At 59.4% G+C, this 16,056-nt stretch overlaps 1 protein-coding gene across 2 annotated transcripts in view; it reads left to right on the forward strand.

Moving 5' to 3' along the window:
- Positions 1 to 3,180: 3,180 nt before the first annotated feature.
- The window catches only part of OSBPL5 (oxysterol binding protein like 5), a 68,218-nt gene continuing 55,342 nt past the window's right edge, over positions 3,181 to 16,056 (forward strand). Inside the window, exon 1 of one of the 2 annotated variants that reach the window (XM_081238703.1) lies at positions 3,181 to 3,296. The gene's annotated coding sequence lies outside the window, so the exon portion shown is untranslated. The remainder of the gene's footprint in view (positions 3,297 to 16,056) is intronic. The other variant, XM_081238698.1, reaches the window with a different exon arrangement.

Genomic DNA, 16,056 nt, shown 5'->3' on the forward strand with positions numbered 1-16,056 from the left:
GCAATGCCTCCCTGTGGGAGCTGAAGCCCAAGGCTGGAGGACGGCTCTTCCCCATGTGCCCAGCCCCAAGCGTGGGGAGGTTACAACTCCAGGAGTTTAGTCCCGCCTTGGCCACTCCCCAGCGGCCTGGCCTGGAGCCGGTCACTTAACCTCCATGGGGCGGGGAATGGTGACCCCGCCACCAGGCGGAGGAGGGGATGCAATCCCGCAGGCGCGGAAAGTGGGGACATGGTGCCCAGCACAGGACGAGCAGGGGACCGCAGGCCCAGGCTCACCTGCCCTGGTTGAACCCCTGGGCCGCCCTGCAGCCACCCTGGGCCCAACTAGGAGTCAGGGATCCGGCTGCACCCCTTACTACTTGGGGCTCAGTTTCCTCATCTGAGAAACGGGAGAAATAGTCACTGCTGCTTCCGTTGGCTCAGCAGGTGTGAAAGCACCTGGCACCTGCCTGGCTCGGGCCCCAGTGGACCGGCCCAGCCAGCGCTGGCCCTGCAGGGGTCCGAGCCCCCACAGCCCACCCGGGAGGCGCCCTCTCTGAGACGGGCGTGTGTGTTCCAGCGTGTTCTGGCTACCCACCCTTCCCAGTGAGGCAGCCGGTGCAGCAGAAGGGGCAGGGCCCCCCAGGGGTTCCCCTCTGAGCCTGTGGGTCTTCATTAACGGGGTGGCAGAGCACGGAGGCTCGGAGCACAGCTCTGTAGCAGGCTGCTGGGGGACGACTTACTTCCGGCTCTGTGCCTCTGTTTCCCCGCCTGTAAAATGGAGCCTGTCAGGACCTGCCCTCTGGGACTGTGGGGAGGATTTGAGTCCATATGTCTAGAGCCCCTTGTCATGGAATCGGGGACAGGGTGGGGGATCCATCAACAGGAGGCTGTGGGTCTCCCGCAATCCCCACAGACAGACCACCCAGAAGTAAGGAGCGACCCTAATGGTGACAAGTGCACTCACTCTAGAGCAGGGTTTCTCGACCTTGGCACTACTGACATTTGGGGCCTGATCCTTCCCCCTGTGGGCCACCGTGCTGGGTGTGGATGGGTGTTTAGTGGCCTCCCTGGCCTCCACCCACTAGATGCCAGTAGGACCCCCAGCTGTGACATCCAAGGATGTCTCCAGATAGCACATGATGTCACCTCCAGAGGGGAGGCAAAACTCGCCCAGCTGAGAACCACCATTCTCCAGACTTGGATGGAAACAGTCTTAACTTTAATTGTATTCCACCTGAGAAAGAGTAAAGTTCTCTGTATTTGCAAAGGCACTTTAAAAAAAATCTTACCTCTCACAGACAGATCGTATGAATTATCATAAATTCAGAACCGAGTGAGAAGCCAGTGGCTATACTTCAGAGACGGTACCAGCCACTTCTTCCCCTGGGTTCACTTGGGGAGCCAGTCCTCTCATCCCGAGGACTCACAGCAGCCTGCAGGGTGAGATGCTCTTGTGCCCCGCCCCCCTTGACAGGTGAGGAAACCTAAGCATAGAGCTTCACGAACTTGCCCAAGCCCCGGCAGCTCCTAGACGGTGGAGCCCACCCAGTGCGTCCCCAGAGCCATCACCGACAGCCCCCGGCTCTGCCCATCTCTGTGCCTTTTCTGTCCCATCCCTGCACTTGGCCACGTGTCCATTTGACCTCAGCAGTGTCATTTCATAAACTCAAGCTCGCGTCAAACAGCCAGCATCAACAACGACTGGAAACTTTCCCTACTTTAGCCCTAAAACCTCCACCCCAGGGGACAGAGGCTTTGTTTTCTTCCTCAAATTCCCTGTGGATTGGCCCTGACAACCAGCCATTGGCCAGGCTGCCAGCAGCCGCATCCAGCTCCATGCAGAGGCTTCAAAGAGCATCCAGCCAGGTCTCATTGGCCCCGCGCTGCACAGACCCTCCCCTGAAGAAGCAGAGGGGTCCCACCCTGGCCCTGAGCGTCTTGTCCGAGCACTTCTGCATCCAAAGGCCTTGCAAGGTGACTGTGGGGTGGGGCCGGTCCTGGGGGTGAGCCCAGAGCTGCCGAGGCAGCACACCCCACCCCTTAACCCGGGGTGCTTTGATGCCCTGGGGGAACCACCACCTGGCCCAACGGGGTGGGCACGATGCTGAGGCTGCGGGCAGTTTGGTCCGGGGCCACCACTCGGCTGGCTGGGGCAGAGCATAGGTGGGACTTCCTGCAGCCGCTCCCCTGAGAGCCGGCTCCAGCTCGAGGGGCTGGAAGGGGCCTCCCTGGGTGGCCCCATGCGCCGCCTGGTGGTCAAGCTGCACCCCGCTGACCACCAGTCTCAAGGGCTGCCCTTAAGGTGCTCTCCACCTAACATAGGGTGCTGGGGTTCTGCTGAGGGTTAGTCCTGTCCCTTGGAAGGGAGCAACTGACAGATTCCGTCTGGAAAAGTCCCCGCGCCCTACCTGGTCTGGGATGCCTAGCAGTGGGTGGGCCCAGCTCCAGCTGGTCTGCCCATGGGGAACAGTGGCTGGAGGAAGCCCCCGCAGGCTCTGCAAACCGAGTCCCAGGGCACCTGCCTACAGGTGGGGGCGCTGGGGGAGACCCCTGACCTCCTCGCCTCCTACCCGCGGTTGTTTAGCGGCATTAGAGTGTCTCATCTATACAGGAAGGCTTCAGGGGTCTAAAAAGCTCCCTGGAGGCAGAAAGGGTGAGGGGAACACACAGGAGGAAATCCACAAGAAGGTGGGCTCCTGGCCAAAAAAAATAATCCTCAGAAAGAGGTGCAGTGAGAAACATGGGTGTGAGGCAGGGGTCCACACGTGGGACAAGGACAAAGGGCTCAGGTTTCTGGGTTTCCTCTTGTGTTCTGGTGGCTTCCGCCTGGGGGAGAAATGGTGACAGTTTCCTGGGCTCGGAAAGAGAGGGGTCCCCCTCACTCTGGCTAGGGTGGGCTGGAGGCCTGCAAGAATCTGTGATCATGTGCCCTCCCGCACCCCTAACCCATGGAGGCTGACCCCACTCACCACCGCTTGCTCACCCCGTTTCCGGAGGGACGTCCGAGCGCTGGGCGCGCCGCGGTGCGCGGGAGCCCCAGAGCGCGCCAGGCAGAGGGCGGCGAGGCAAGGCCGCGCCAGGCAGGGACCGGGGTCCCGGCGCGCCCGCTCCGCTCGCCGATCCCGCCCGGGTTTTGCGGCCGCCGCGCCCTCCGTCCCTCCTCCCCGCCTCCTCTCCTCCCTCCTCCGCTCCCTCCCTCTGCGCCCGCGGTTGGATCAGTCTTCTGGCATTTCCTGCAGCCGGGCCGCGCCGCCAGCTGAGCCCCCGCGCGCCCGGCCCGGCCCGGCCCGGCCCGGCCCGGCCCAGCTTCTCACGGTAGGAGCGCGGCGGGGGATGAGGAGGGGGTGGGGAGGGACCGGGGAGGGGGCGGGGAGGAGGCCGCGGCCCAGAGGGCCGGTAGCGTCCAGCGGGCCTCTGGGGGGCTGCTGAGGGGGCTGGGGGAGCCCCGCGCCGGAGTCCGCAGACCCCGGGGACTGGGGCGTAGCCCGGCCGACCCCAACAGTGGCCGGAGCTGGGGAGCCCCGACCCGGCCCGTCACTCGGGGAGCCCGGAGTGATGCGACTACGATCCCAGACACGGGCGGGCGGGCGGGTTGGAGCGCGGGTGGGGCCGGAGTGTGGGAAGCGGCGGGCAACCGGGCTCCCCAGTTTCGGGGCTTGAAGGAGCAGGGAGGAGAGGGAGGGTGGCTGGGTCCATCTGCGCGGAGTAGCCGGGTCTGTGTCCCCAGCTCAGCCCAGCCCCAGGGGATCTTGAAGGGGCAGGGTCTGCGGGAAGGGGACCTGCTGCTCTGGATGGGGTCTGGGATTAGCGTCTGGCCTTCCAGCTTGGGGCTTGGTCTGTGTCCACAGAGTGAGGCGCTGCGTGAGCTGAGGGGGAGGACCTCTGCTGTCACCCACCCCCCGGACCCTCCATCTCTAGGCCACTGAGCCCCTAAGACAGGGAGCCTTGGAAATTGTTCAGGGGACATGAGTCTACTTGAGGGTACTGTGCACTTGAGGATTCCTGCGGGCCAAGGGAGGGTGGGACGTGGGGGTAGGGGGCTGTCAGCAGCCCTGGGGGCCAGCCGCTGCCACTTGGAGCCCCCAAGTTGGGCTGTGTGCTGTCGGAAGACCCTGGAATTGGGATTCTGAATGGCTCCTGGGGGTGTGGACAGGTCCCACCATGGGGAGGTGGGCTTCTCTGCCCCCGCTCATCCTGGGTCTGAGCCAGGCCCAGCTCAAGCAGCTGGTTGGATTTCTGCTCTTTTGCCATTTGGGGGTCTGTCTACACCAGAGATCTTTTATATGTGTGTCTGCCCGTCTGCCTGGGCCTTCAAGGTACCTTTCACAGGCCGACCCCTGTGATGTTCCCCCAGGCCAGGTCCAGAGGCAGGCCGTGGGCACAGCCTTTGGGTTGGATGTGTACGCCCTTGGATATGTGTGCGCCAGGTGGATCGGGGCCCCAGACGGAAGAAACCCTCCCCTCAACAATGGCAGGCCGAGTGGTTTGTCGGGTGGCTTTTACGCACTTTCTTGGCTGTGTGAGGCCTTGCCGCTCCTTGAACTTGACAGGCTTTGCAGGCAGCTGGCAGTTCAGGGGCGTCAGGCTTCAAGCTCCAGATCCGCAATCCCACTGTCTGCTTGCATGCGTGTGGGGCAGGGCCCGGGGTGCCAGGAGGGTAGGCACTGAGTGTGTCTGTCTGGTCTGTCTTGCCAGCTGTGTTTAGAGATGGTGACAAAGCAGATGGGCCAGGCAAAGGCCCTCGAGTCCGGGCCTCGTCCTGGGGAGGCTGCTGTGCAGATGTGGACCCATGGGCGGTGCTTCCTGGACGTCAGATGAAAGCCCCTCCTTCCTGGGCCCGGGGATCAGGCTGGCCTGAGTTGGGCCAGGGATCAGCTAAGTCTCCAGAGGTTTGCTCCCGGCTCTTTCCAGAATGCCGACTGCAGCCTCTCCCCTAGAATGGTCCTTACTGTGCTCAGAAGTTCCGGGATCAGTTTCTCTCCTGAAATCTTTCTTCCTGGAAGCTCCCTGAGCTGTGGTAGTCATCTGACAAACTGCACTTGGGGGTGGGAAGAAAGACTGCGTGACAGGCCAGTGGTTTGAAGATTGTGGTGTGTTTTTAGCAGCTTTGTTTGGGGGACTTGCACTTTCTGCTGATTCTGTGCTTAAGCCAGTGTGGGCGCGCATGCATGCATACACACACACACAATGCACAGGTGGACGAGAACTCACCCAAGGTGATGGAAGCGTGCTTGCCCCCTTCCCATTCATTCAGGGGACAGGTGTGCAGCCACAGCTGGGAAGCGGTGTAGCTCACGGTTACATGGGTGAGACCTGAACCCCAGGACTGGGGGCTGTTCAGGGGTGCACGGTGTGCGTCAAAAGGATCCCCGTCGTCTGAACTTGAAGGGAGGTGTCAAGTGCAGGTCCCACCGGGGGGTCCACGGGTTGGGTGGAACCGCCTGGCGGCTCTCAGGAGGCAGAAGCCCCGGTGGGCACTGTGAGGGGTCGGGGGCCAGGGCTTGGGAGGCGCAGAAGGACGGTCACCAGGCGTGCCGCTCGTGGCTGTCACCAAGGAACAGAGTATTGCTGTCCGTGCCGGATTTGCCCCATGACGAGGGGCAAACCTCCTCCCCAGGACGAGGCCCGGACTCGAGGGCCTTTGCCTGGCCCATCTGCTTTGTCACCTTCTCTAAACACAGCTGGCAAGACAGACCAGACAGACACACTCAGTGCCTACCCTCCTGGCACCCTGGGCCCTGCCCCACACGCATGCAAGCAGACAATGGGATTACGGATCTGGAGCTTGAAGCCTTGATGCCCCTGAACTGCCAGCTGCCTGCAGGTCGAGGAAACAGAACTTATAATGGGGGATGAGCTCTCTGTGGGTTTGTGGCTGGCCTTGGTGGCTCGGTAACCTTCACCAGCTCCCCAGCCGTGTGAGCAGATAAACTTCTCCAGGGGATGGTAGTGGTGGATGAGGACAAAGGACTTGGATTTTGGATTATGTGTCCTCTTAGCATCACAGTTGCTCCAGGCAGGGCTCCTGTGTGCCCGTACGTGTGAAGTTGGCATATATTGGCATCTATGCTGAGGGCAGTGGGCACCCGCTGTGTGGTCAGGACCTGCCCCATTGAAGGCCAGGCTTGGATGGGACTGTATCTGGGACACGAGGTCTCTAGCTTAGAGTTCTCTGTCCAGTGAGGTAGCTGGGGAATGAGCCGTCAAGGTTAAGAAATGCTGCAGGACCGAGATGTGGGGCTGCCTGGAAGTGCCCCAGGAATACCCAAGAAGGGAATCCCTCCCTACGCCAGCATCACACACCCTTGGGATTCAGAGAGGGAGGCTCGAGGACCATTGGGAGGGGCCTCGGAACCACCGGGCCAGGCCCCTGGGGAGGTGCAGGGCCATCAGAGAATTGCCAAGGTTATCTGGGTCATCCAGCCAGTGAGAGACCGTCCCCACCACTCAGGATATGAGCCTGGTTGGCCCTCACCAAGGGACTCACAGGGCCTTTGTCGAAAACCTCAGAGCCAGTACTTTGCTGAACTCCCAAGCCCACCTCACACCCACTCTTCTCTCCAGACTGGCCTCTGCTCCTCACTGAAGCCTCCATTCGAAGGTGCTGGGTTGCATTTTCTTAGCACCGTGATCCATGCATTTCTGGAACCATCTCCATCCTGTATCTGTTCAGTCGAGCGGGCGGGCGCTGTTGGCACATGGGTCATCCTTCACTCATTGCCTGGATGTCTGCTCAGGGCTCTGTCCCCCGGGCCTGGCACACAGTGGATGCTCATGTGAAGCTGTAGAATTGTCTTCGCCTGGGATGCCCCATCCTGCATCTCCCTCGGGTCTGTGGACCTCACCAGCATTGACAGGCAGGACACCTGACCAGCCCGTGCCCTCTGTCCTAGGATAGATGGACCCAGCTTGCCCGCCTTCCCAGGGGTCCTGCCATTCCTGGATTAGAAGTATCGTGTGCAGAGTTCACTGGGCGAATGGAGGTGGCCTGTACTGTCCGGGCCTCTCTGGCCTTGGCTGGGATGAAGGGCTGCAGGGGGGTGTCCAGGTCTCACGCGGAGCAGTGCTGCCCCTATCCCAATGAGAGGGATATTTTACAGGCTTAATGAGCACATCAGGAGGGGATTTGGGGCCGCCCTGTCCCACAGGCTGCTGACCCTTGTGACCAGCTGAGGGTCACTTTCTCTTGTCCAAGGCCAAGGAGGGGCGGAGACCGGGAGTAGGCAAATCCCCAGGAAGGCAGAGGGAGGGGGTGGCCCAGCAGGGACGGGCCAGGCTTCTGAACCAGGAGGGAGGGAGGCTGCCCGATCCTCGGCCAACAGTGGGCAGGGGCGGTGGCTGGCTTGGCCGCAGCCACCATGAACCCGTTTTCAGTGGCTTCCACTCGAGGAAAAGCAGTCCGCCAAGGGGAGGGATCACGCGGCCGTATTGATGTGCCCGCCTATTGGGGTGAATGTGGCGCAGGGGAGGTGGCTTAAAGGGCCAGGCCTGCGCGGCGGCGCAGGAGTGGGGAGGTTGGGGCGGTGGGGGATCCGGTGCCCGCCTATTGGGGTGAATACGGCAGAGTCCATTAAAGGGCTGGGGGTCTCCCCGGGGTCTGTCACCGGGGCTGCGTCGAGGCTGCTAGGGCGGCTCCAGGTGGCTGTGTCCTCTCCCGCTTCCCCAGGAGGCCAGAGGGAGGGGCCGGAGGGTGAGCAGCTGGGACGGGAAGGCCGACTGCCTGCCCTGTAGGATGAACCTCCTCTCCACCCACCCCACTCAGGAGTCACCCAAATCCAGCCGGGGTGGGGGGGGTGGGGGTGGAGCGGGGGAGTGCGCACTGTGTCTGAGGTCTGCAGACTTGAGGACCAAACGTTCTGGGTCAGAGAGACCAGGGACAGGCTTTTTGTTATTTACCGGCACGTTTACCGAATGTGTTTTTATCACTTTGCTGCTTTCGGAGACAAGAAGGTTCTCTGGACCGGGGGTGGGGCGGGCTTCATGGTCAGTCCTCAGCCGCCCTTGGGTCAACCCAGGGGCCGGGGGCCTTTGCAGGTCCTCCCATGGGCCCTGGGCTTGTGGGTTTCTCACCCCAGCCCCAGGAGACAGGGGATGGGGGGAACCCCACGCCTCCCAGTTGGAACCTAAAGGCCAGTGTGGCATCTGGTGCAGGGCTCTGAGAACGTGGTCAGGGGTGGCCATGGACGGAGCCCCTGCCCGTTCAGGACGCCTCTGCGTCCACCTCTGCAGTGGCCCTGACCGAGGCCCTCTCTGGGTCAGCACTCAGCCACCCAGAGCGACAGGACAGGCTCTCCTGTGTCACCCTGTTCCCGAGGGGAGCCTGGATGCCCGCCGCCCCCTCTGCCGGCCCGGCCTGGGCTGAACTGAGCAGGCCCCTGGTGCCCTGGTACAGTCCTGGGGCTGGAGGATGGCGCAGAGGCTGGCCAGGGTCTCAGGGGCTGATGGTGTCAGGGATCACGGTGGATTTGGAGGCCAGGCCAAGGAAGCGGCTCAGGGATTCTTAACCCCAAGTCCTGGGGCCAGCAGTTTCTCTACCCCCTAAAGCTCTGTTTCCCTATCTGTAATCCGGGCCCACAGTAGTCCCATGAGAAGTCACGAGACGGGTGACCATCGGCCCATGTTGGTGCTCTGGGTTAGCTCCTTGTGGGTTAGGAACGAGACCTCCTTGTAAGCCCGAGGCCAGGCGCACGGTAGGGCCTGGGGGTGCTGGGGAGGGGAGGGGGAGCTGGGGCTTCACATTAACGCCCAAAGATGAGCTCAGGTGGAGTGAGAACCCCACCCCCAGGACTGAGAGCTCCAGCCCCCAGCTGACCTTTAGCATGTGCCCATCTCCTGGGCGGAAACTGACCCACAGAAAGGGGCCTCGGTCCTGATGCTTTGTTCTCTGGCTTCAGAGTGAGTGCAGAACTCTCACCTGAGCCCTCTCGTCTCTCCTCCCCAAACAAAGCTGAGGTTGAGGTCCAGGGGCTCACAGGGTCCACCCAGCTTCCATTAGAGAGGCAAGGAGACCGCAGCCCAGAACATGGCAGGATCACCGTGCTGTCCTCACGGGGCCTCCGTTTCCCCGTCCGCAAGGCTCCCCGACCCCTGACGTCCTGTGTTCCACATTCCTGTGCCCCCCAGACAGGTGGTGATGGGGCAGGAGCTGGGAGGGAAGGGGCGTCCAGAGCCCCAGATCATTGCCCGAGGCCCAGGTTCTCTGGAGGGCTCAGGTCCCCAGCCCCTGCCCTTCCAGCTGTTTTACAGCCTGAAGCGACACAGCAAGTTTTTGGTGGGTTTTTTTTTTTTTTTTTGAATTTTCTTTTATTTATTTTTTATACAGCAGGTTCTTATTAGTTATCTATTTTATACACATCAGTGTATGCACGTCAATCCCGATCTCCCAATTCATCCCACCCCACCACTTTCGCCCCTGGGTGTCCATACGTTTGTTCTCTACATCTGTGTGTCTATTTCTGCCCTGCAAACCGGTTCATCTGTACCATTTTTCTAGGTTCCACATATATGCGTTTATTTACGATATTTTTCTCTTTCTAACTTACCTCACTCTGTGTGACAGTCTCTAGCTCCATCCACGTCTCACAGCAAGTTTTATACCGAAAAAAGTTTCCACCAATTTTTAAAAGTGTGAAAGCCACAGGAATTCTCTGGCGGTCCAATGGTTAGGACTCCACGCTCTCACTGCTGGGGCCACAGTTCAATCCCTTTTCGGGGAACAAAGATCCTGCAAGCCACGCAGCGCAGCCAGAAAAAAAAAAAAAAAAAAGGGTGAAAGCCACAGACTGATGATGGTTGGAAAACTCTCCCCCTCTCCCTCAGGCACCACACATGACTTCCTGTCACCGAAGCGGCTGCCTGCTGCTGGTCCCTCACCCCTGCCTCCCTGCAGTCCGCCCACATGGGCCACCCGGCGTGAGCCCTTTGTAGATCCTGGGGCCACTTCTGACACCCTCCACCCCCTTCTCCTGGAGCAGAGAGAGAGCAGCCCACTTTGAAGGAGCCCTCCCCACTCCAGCCCACCCACACAGTTTCTGCTTTGGGCTCCTGCGACAGAGCACAGGTGGCCCCTGCTCTGAGGCCTCCATGCTGCCTCTGGACTGCAGCCGCCCCTGAAGGGCAGGACCCCTGGAAGGGCAGAACCCAAAGGGTAGGACCCCAAAGGCTGCCAGGAAGAGACCCAGCCCTTGGTCCCAGGAGGCTGGGTTAGTTTGGGTTTGCAAGAAGATGACACCTTGACTCAGAATGTAAGACTTCAGCCCCACTGTGCAATCCTGAGAGTGAGGCCGCCGGGGGACAGGGCCTGGTTGCTGATCCATTCCAGTGGCCACTGTGGGTCATCCTTACTGGTCAGCAGGCTGGCTCTGGAGGCTCCCAGGGAGGGGGGTAGAGGCGTTCCCCTCCGAGGGGCAGTCTCAGTGCTGGGCCTGACCATTGGGACCCCCTCCATGCCCTGCATGCAGCCGTGCAGCTTTCTCTCCCTGGCAGTGGGCATCCACCATCAGCAACAGCCAAGGCCCATCCTGCAGGAGAACCTTCCAGCTGCCCAGCGCTGGCCAGGCTGGGCCGGGTTTCCTTCGCCTGATCAGAGGGGAGAGTTTCTCAGTCTCGGGGCAGGGCCCCTCCCTCTGCTCTGTTCTCCCAGATTGCCGGGCACTCACTCTGATGTGACTCAGCACCTCTGTGCCTTAGCGTATGCTGATCCCTTGCCTGGAAAGCCCTCCCTCGGCTCCGTCTCGGGCACAGTGGGGTCGGCACCAAGCTGTTGTGCAGGGAACACCAGGTGCCTGGCCAGCGCAGCCCTGGCCAGCACTTTGTCTGTGGGCCCTGCGTGGGTCCACCTCACCCCTTATCTGCCCTTCTTTTTTTTGCTAGAAAATACTATATTTAATATTTTAAAGATTTTTTTAAATTGAGGTAACATTAGTTTAAAACACCATGTACGTTTCATGTGTATATATAACGTGTACATTGTATTTCGAGCTCTGTATACACTACCACATGCTCACCACCAAAAATGGTCTCCATCCGGTCCCATACTGTTGATCCCCTTTCCCCATTTTGCACCCCCGTGCCCCTCCCCCCCTACCAGCCACTGCTCTGCTCTCTGTATCTACTTGTTTGTTTGGGTTTGCTTTGCTTTGTTCGTTCATGTTGGGTTTTTTGTTTGTTGGTTTGTTTGTTTGTTGGATTCCACATGAACGCGATCCTACAGTGTTTGTCTTTATCTGTCTGACTTGTTTCAGGTCCATCCGTGTTGTCTCCAATGGCGGCATTTCGTCTTTTCTCGTGGCTGAGTAGCATTCCGTGGTGGACACACCACTTCCTTGTCCTCTCAGCCTTCCTCTCACGGGCTGGGGTTGGGTCTCCAGCCGGAGCCCCAGGCCAAGCCTTCGCCTCCTTCCACTTGCTGGGAAAATGTCACTTGTTTTCCTGGCAAGTGAGTGAGCTGCTGCTTCTGTTGGTTTGGTTTGGGTGTTTCGTTTTTAGGCAGAGGCAGGCAGGCGGGTCGCGGGAGCGCGTTAAGCCAGATGCCCGGCTCTGTAAACAGCGCCCCTGGAAAAGTGCTCCTGACCTGCCGTGGGGGCTCTGGAGCCACCCGTCTGACCACATGGACGCCGAGTGGCGTGGTGGCTAGAGCGTGGGCTCAGTGGGAGTCCCCCCCCACTCGGACACGTCACTAGCCAGGGAGCCCTGGACAAGTCCCTTAAGCTCCAGGCCTCAGTTTTCCCATCTGTGAAATGGGCATGGCAGCGCCGGCCTCCGAGGCAAGAGGAGGATATGTTTCAAGCCCAGAGCCGGCCCCCAGAGATGCTGCAGCCACCGGCCCTCATCTGGCTGAGGCTCTGCCAGCAGGGAGGAACCATCTCCTTATCACTGATTAAAGCTTTGATTAATGATTAATGAGTGGGAAAGATTTACACGTAGAAACCACAGAAAAGAATAAAACTGATCCCGCCTCATCAAGGTCCTGACCTCTGGCTCTGCTTGCTTCAGGCTGGGAGCCCAAAGTTCCAGCACAGGACAGGCCCCTGACCGCCCTCCCCCCAGGGGTTGCCAGGCTGCCATCCCAGCGTGTTTTTGTGCTTTTGCTATATATGGATGAATCCACAAACAACTACAGGACCCTTTGGCTCCTTGGCAGATGTCGCATGACTGCCGCTCTCCCTTCACGCCCCTGCTTATTTCCCATAACTTCAGAGTCACGGAGAAGTTGCAAAAACCCGTATACGCAGCCTTTGCAACTTCTTTTGAGCCGTGCAGTTATGAGTGCCCATGCCTCGTTCACCACCCTTATTTTCTATATATAAGTCAGGACTTACTTCCACTCTTCTGTCGAAGGACGTTGGGTTGTTTCCGTCTTATCCCTGGAGCATGTACTGCGTTGGGTCTCCTGGGCCACGTAGACGGGTGCTTCTCTGGGATACTGGCCTGCGGTGGCGTCTCGGGGTCCCAGGGTGAGCACGTGAGCGGCCCACTGGGTGTGGCCAAGTGGCTGCCACTGATGCCCCAGCACACATCGGGGGAGCCGGCCTTTCCCCTGCAGCAGATGGAGAAGGAGGACAGCCGGTGAGCGAGAAGTAGCAAAGCTCCGAGCACCGGCGTGGGGTGGGGGGGCTCTTCCCAGGACCTGGCCCGGGTGGGTGGGCAGGGGCTGCGTCTCCCGTTGACTCTCCTGGCCTTGGGGACCCACCTGCTGTGTCAGTCCTCCTGAATCCCACTGGACGGAGCTCTATCTGCCCACCTCTGCCTGGGCTGCAGGCTGAACATCGACTCCCAGGGGCCCGCGGAACAAAGATGTTTGCCAGGGTCTCCCAAGGGGTCGCAGCAGGTTCTGTTCATTGAAAACAAGAGCTATATGTAAGCTGATGCCCGTAGTTGATGACTCTATTGTACAATTGACATTCACCAGGAGAGTAGAATTGACATCTTCTCACCGAGACCAGGTAACTGGCCTGAGCTGATAGATGTGCCAATGCACTAGGTGGGAGGGAGTGGAACGCGTATCCATCCGTGTGACGTACACGTCCAATCTGTTACCATGTTATTTGCTGATTATGCCTCAACGAAGCTGGGAAAAAAGAGGCTGAACCTGAGACGGCAAGGGTCCGGGGAGGGTGGGTCTGGCTGAGGATCTGCAGCTCCCGCCTGGAGCTGGTTAGAGCACAGAGGTGCCCAGCTTGAAACACAGCCCCACCCCGCCATGCCAAAGATGGGGCACAGATGGCGGCCAAGTCCCAGACCACGGTATCTCCACGTGGCTGTGACGCAGAAGCAGATCACTGGCGGGAGGGCTGCTGCCTGGGGCCTGGGTGCAGAGACCACTGGTGATGCTGAGGGCACCAGCCCTTTGGGTGCTTGGGGCCACTCTGCTCCACAGCCACCAGCTGGAAAGTGGCCCAGGCAGGATTTGGGCCCTTCTGCCCGGCATCCATCCCGGGAGAGAAGCTTCATCTCCTCCATCCCCCAGGTATGGCCAGGGAGATGCCCCTTTTCCCAAGGGTGCTGGGTGCTGACCCATCCATCTCGGGGAAGCCTGCTTGTGTGTGTGTATGGGTCAGCCAGGGCTGCTATAATAAACACCATAGCCGGGGTGGCTTAAACAACAAACATTCATTGTCTCCACTCCTGGAGGCTGGAATCCCAGATCCAGGCGTGGGCAGGGCTGAGTCCTCCTGAGGCCTCTCTCCTCGGCATATAGATGGCTGTCTCCTCCCTGTGTCCTTACAAGGTTGTCCTTCTCTGTGTGTCTGTGTCCTGATCTCCTCTTTTCATTTATTTATTTATTTATTTGGTTGCGCCGGGTCTTAGTTGCGGCTCACTGGCTCCTGAGTTGCGGCAGGCGGGCTCCTTAGTTGCAGCACGCGTGTGGGATCTAGTCCCCTGACCAGGGATCGAACCCGGGCCCCCTGCGTTAGGAGCACGGAGTCTTATCCACTGCGCCACCAGGGAAGTCCCCTGACCTCCTCTTCTTATAAGGAACCCAGTCCTGTGGGATTAGGACCCACCCTAGTGACCTCGTTTTACCTTAATCACCTCTTTAAAGACCCATTTCCAGAAACAGTCACACCTGAGAGACTGAGGGTTAGGACTCCAGCAAATGAATTTGGGGGACACAATTCGGCCCTGACAGTGGGTAATGGGGTGGCCATAACCTTGGGCGCCCAGCACAGTGGGAGGGCTCATCAACAGATTCCTGGGCTGCAATTCTATTTTTATTTCCTGTGAGACCCACATGTTTGCAGGGAGTAGGATTCTGAGGCCATCAGAACTTTTAACACCCATAAACGTGCAGAAATGTTTTCAGGTTTCACTCCCTTGGATCTTGACTGTTTTATATCTGCCCGGGCGCCCTTGGCCAGCATTTTCAGCGCGTGCACCGGGGATGGAGCCAGAGGCCCACACCACACGGTACGAGCTTCACACACACACAGACCCAGTTGCGCTTCCCTGGGTCTGAGCTCCACCTGTGGGCAGGAAGTCCAATCAGGCGAGTCGTGGGCGTTTGTAGGGTCAGCACGCCTGTGGCCATCAGGTCCTGCTGCCCTCTGGCCTTCCCACCTGCCAGGCCATCCTCTCCCAGCCACAGCATCCCAGGCCCGGATCAGCTTCCCCATCACCATTACCCGCTGTCCAGTTCAGCAGATGCCCTCTGCAGTGGCCCTTTGGAAACCAAATGTGGCCTTTCCTTCAGGCTGGGTGGACAAAGGGACGCTGCAGCAGTGGGCCATTCGTTCTGGCGCTCACAGACCTTCCTGTGCCAGCAGCTGTGTGCAGAGTCCTGAGAGCTGGCCGAGTGTGCCCTCCTGCCCTGTTCTCTACAGTGCTGACGGGGGTCCCCAGGGGTCCCCTGCCCCTCCCTGTTACCAGACCTGATGGGTGCCCTCTGGGCACCGTGTAGGGCCCATGGAGACCTCTACCCAGAACTCAGGAGGTGGAGCAGGTACTCAGCTGTTGGTAGCAGATGCTGTTTCAGGAGGTGGTCCCAGGGGTGCCTACTAGGCCTGACCTTATGGGCTTCCTGCTGAAGCTCCAAATGCAGCAGAAAAGGGAAAAAAGACTTCTTCCACGCCAAGTGGGTCGTGAGGGGCTTCCCCCGCGTGCGGCCACCACCAGCCCTGCTGAGCGCCCTGCCAGCTCGTGCCCCCCCCCCCCCGTCCACCGGAGCTGCAGGCTGGGCTGGTGGTCAGTCTTTAAACTGCGGTTTAACAAATAATGGGAGGAAGACACACAGGCAAATGACTCCCCTCCTGCCTGTTCATTATTTTTAAACTGTGTCTGCTTTTCAGTTTATTTTTGAATCTCAAAAGCACAAGGAACATGCTGTTTATCTCCGGCAAGCCTGTTCTCTCCGACGTGACCATTCATCACTTCCCGGCCAAGTCTGGAGCATCCCGACTCTGGCTGGGCCCCAGTTGGCCTGCTGGGCAGGAATAACCCCGTGGAACCCATGGACCCCGGACACCCGCTCCTTCAGGCCATGGGGGCCTATCCCTGACCAGGGCAGCTTACCCGGCTCAGCACCTGACCTTTAAAAACCTTATCGTGGGCTCCCCTGGTGGCGCAGTGGTTGAGAGTCCGCCTGCTGATGCAGGGGACACAGGTTCGTGCCCCGGTCCGGGAAGATCCCACATGCCGCGGAGCGGCTGGGCCCGTGAGCCATGGCCGCTGAGCCTGCGCGTCCGGAGCCTGTGCTCCGCAATAGGAGAGGCCACAGCAGTGAGAGGCCCATGTACCGCAAAACAAAACAAAACAAAACAAAACAAAAACTTATCGTGTTCAGGGGAAATCTTTCTACAATGCTTTACCCACATGATGCCTTGCAGGCTTAAGGTATAAATGAGAAATAATTTAACCCTTTTCCTGGTGACTTGGGTCATTACAACGATTAATTTTTTATAATGCTTAACATTTTGTTGAAGGCTCTTGAAATGATCTAGCTCCTTTAATCTTTAAAACCACCGTATGTGGTAAGTTCTGTTACCACCCCCAGTTCACAGGTGGGAACGCTGAGGCTCAGAGAGGTGAGGAAGCCTGCCAAAGTCACCCCCCCCCACCCTCACCGTGGTACATGACA

This window comes from Mesoplodon bidens, assembly GCF_964165515.1.
Source record: "Mesoplodon bidens genome assembly, chromosome: 7".
Taxonomy (NCBI): Eukaryota; Metazoa; Chordata; class Mammalia; order Artiodactyla; family Ziphiidae; genus Mesoplodon; species Mesoplodon bidens.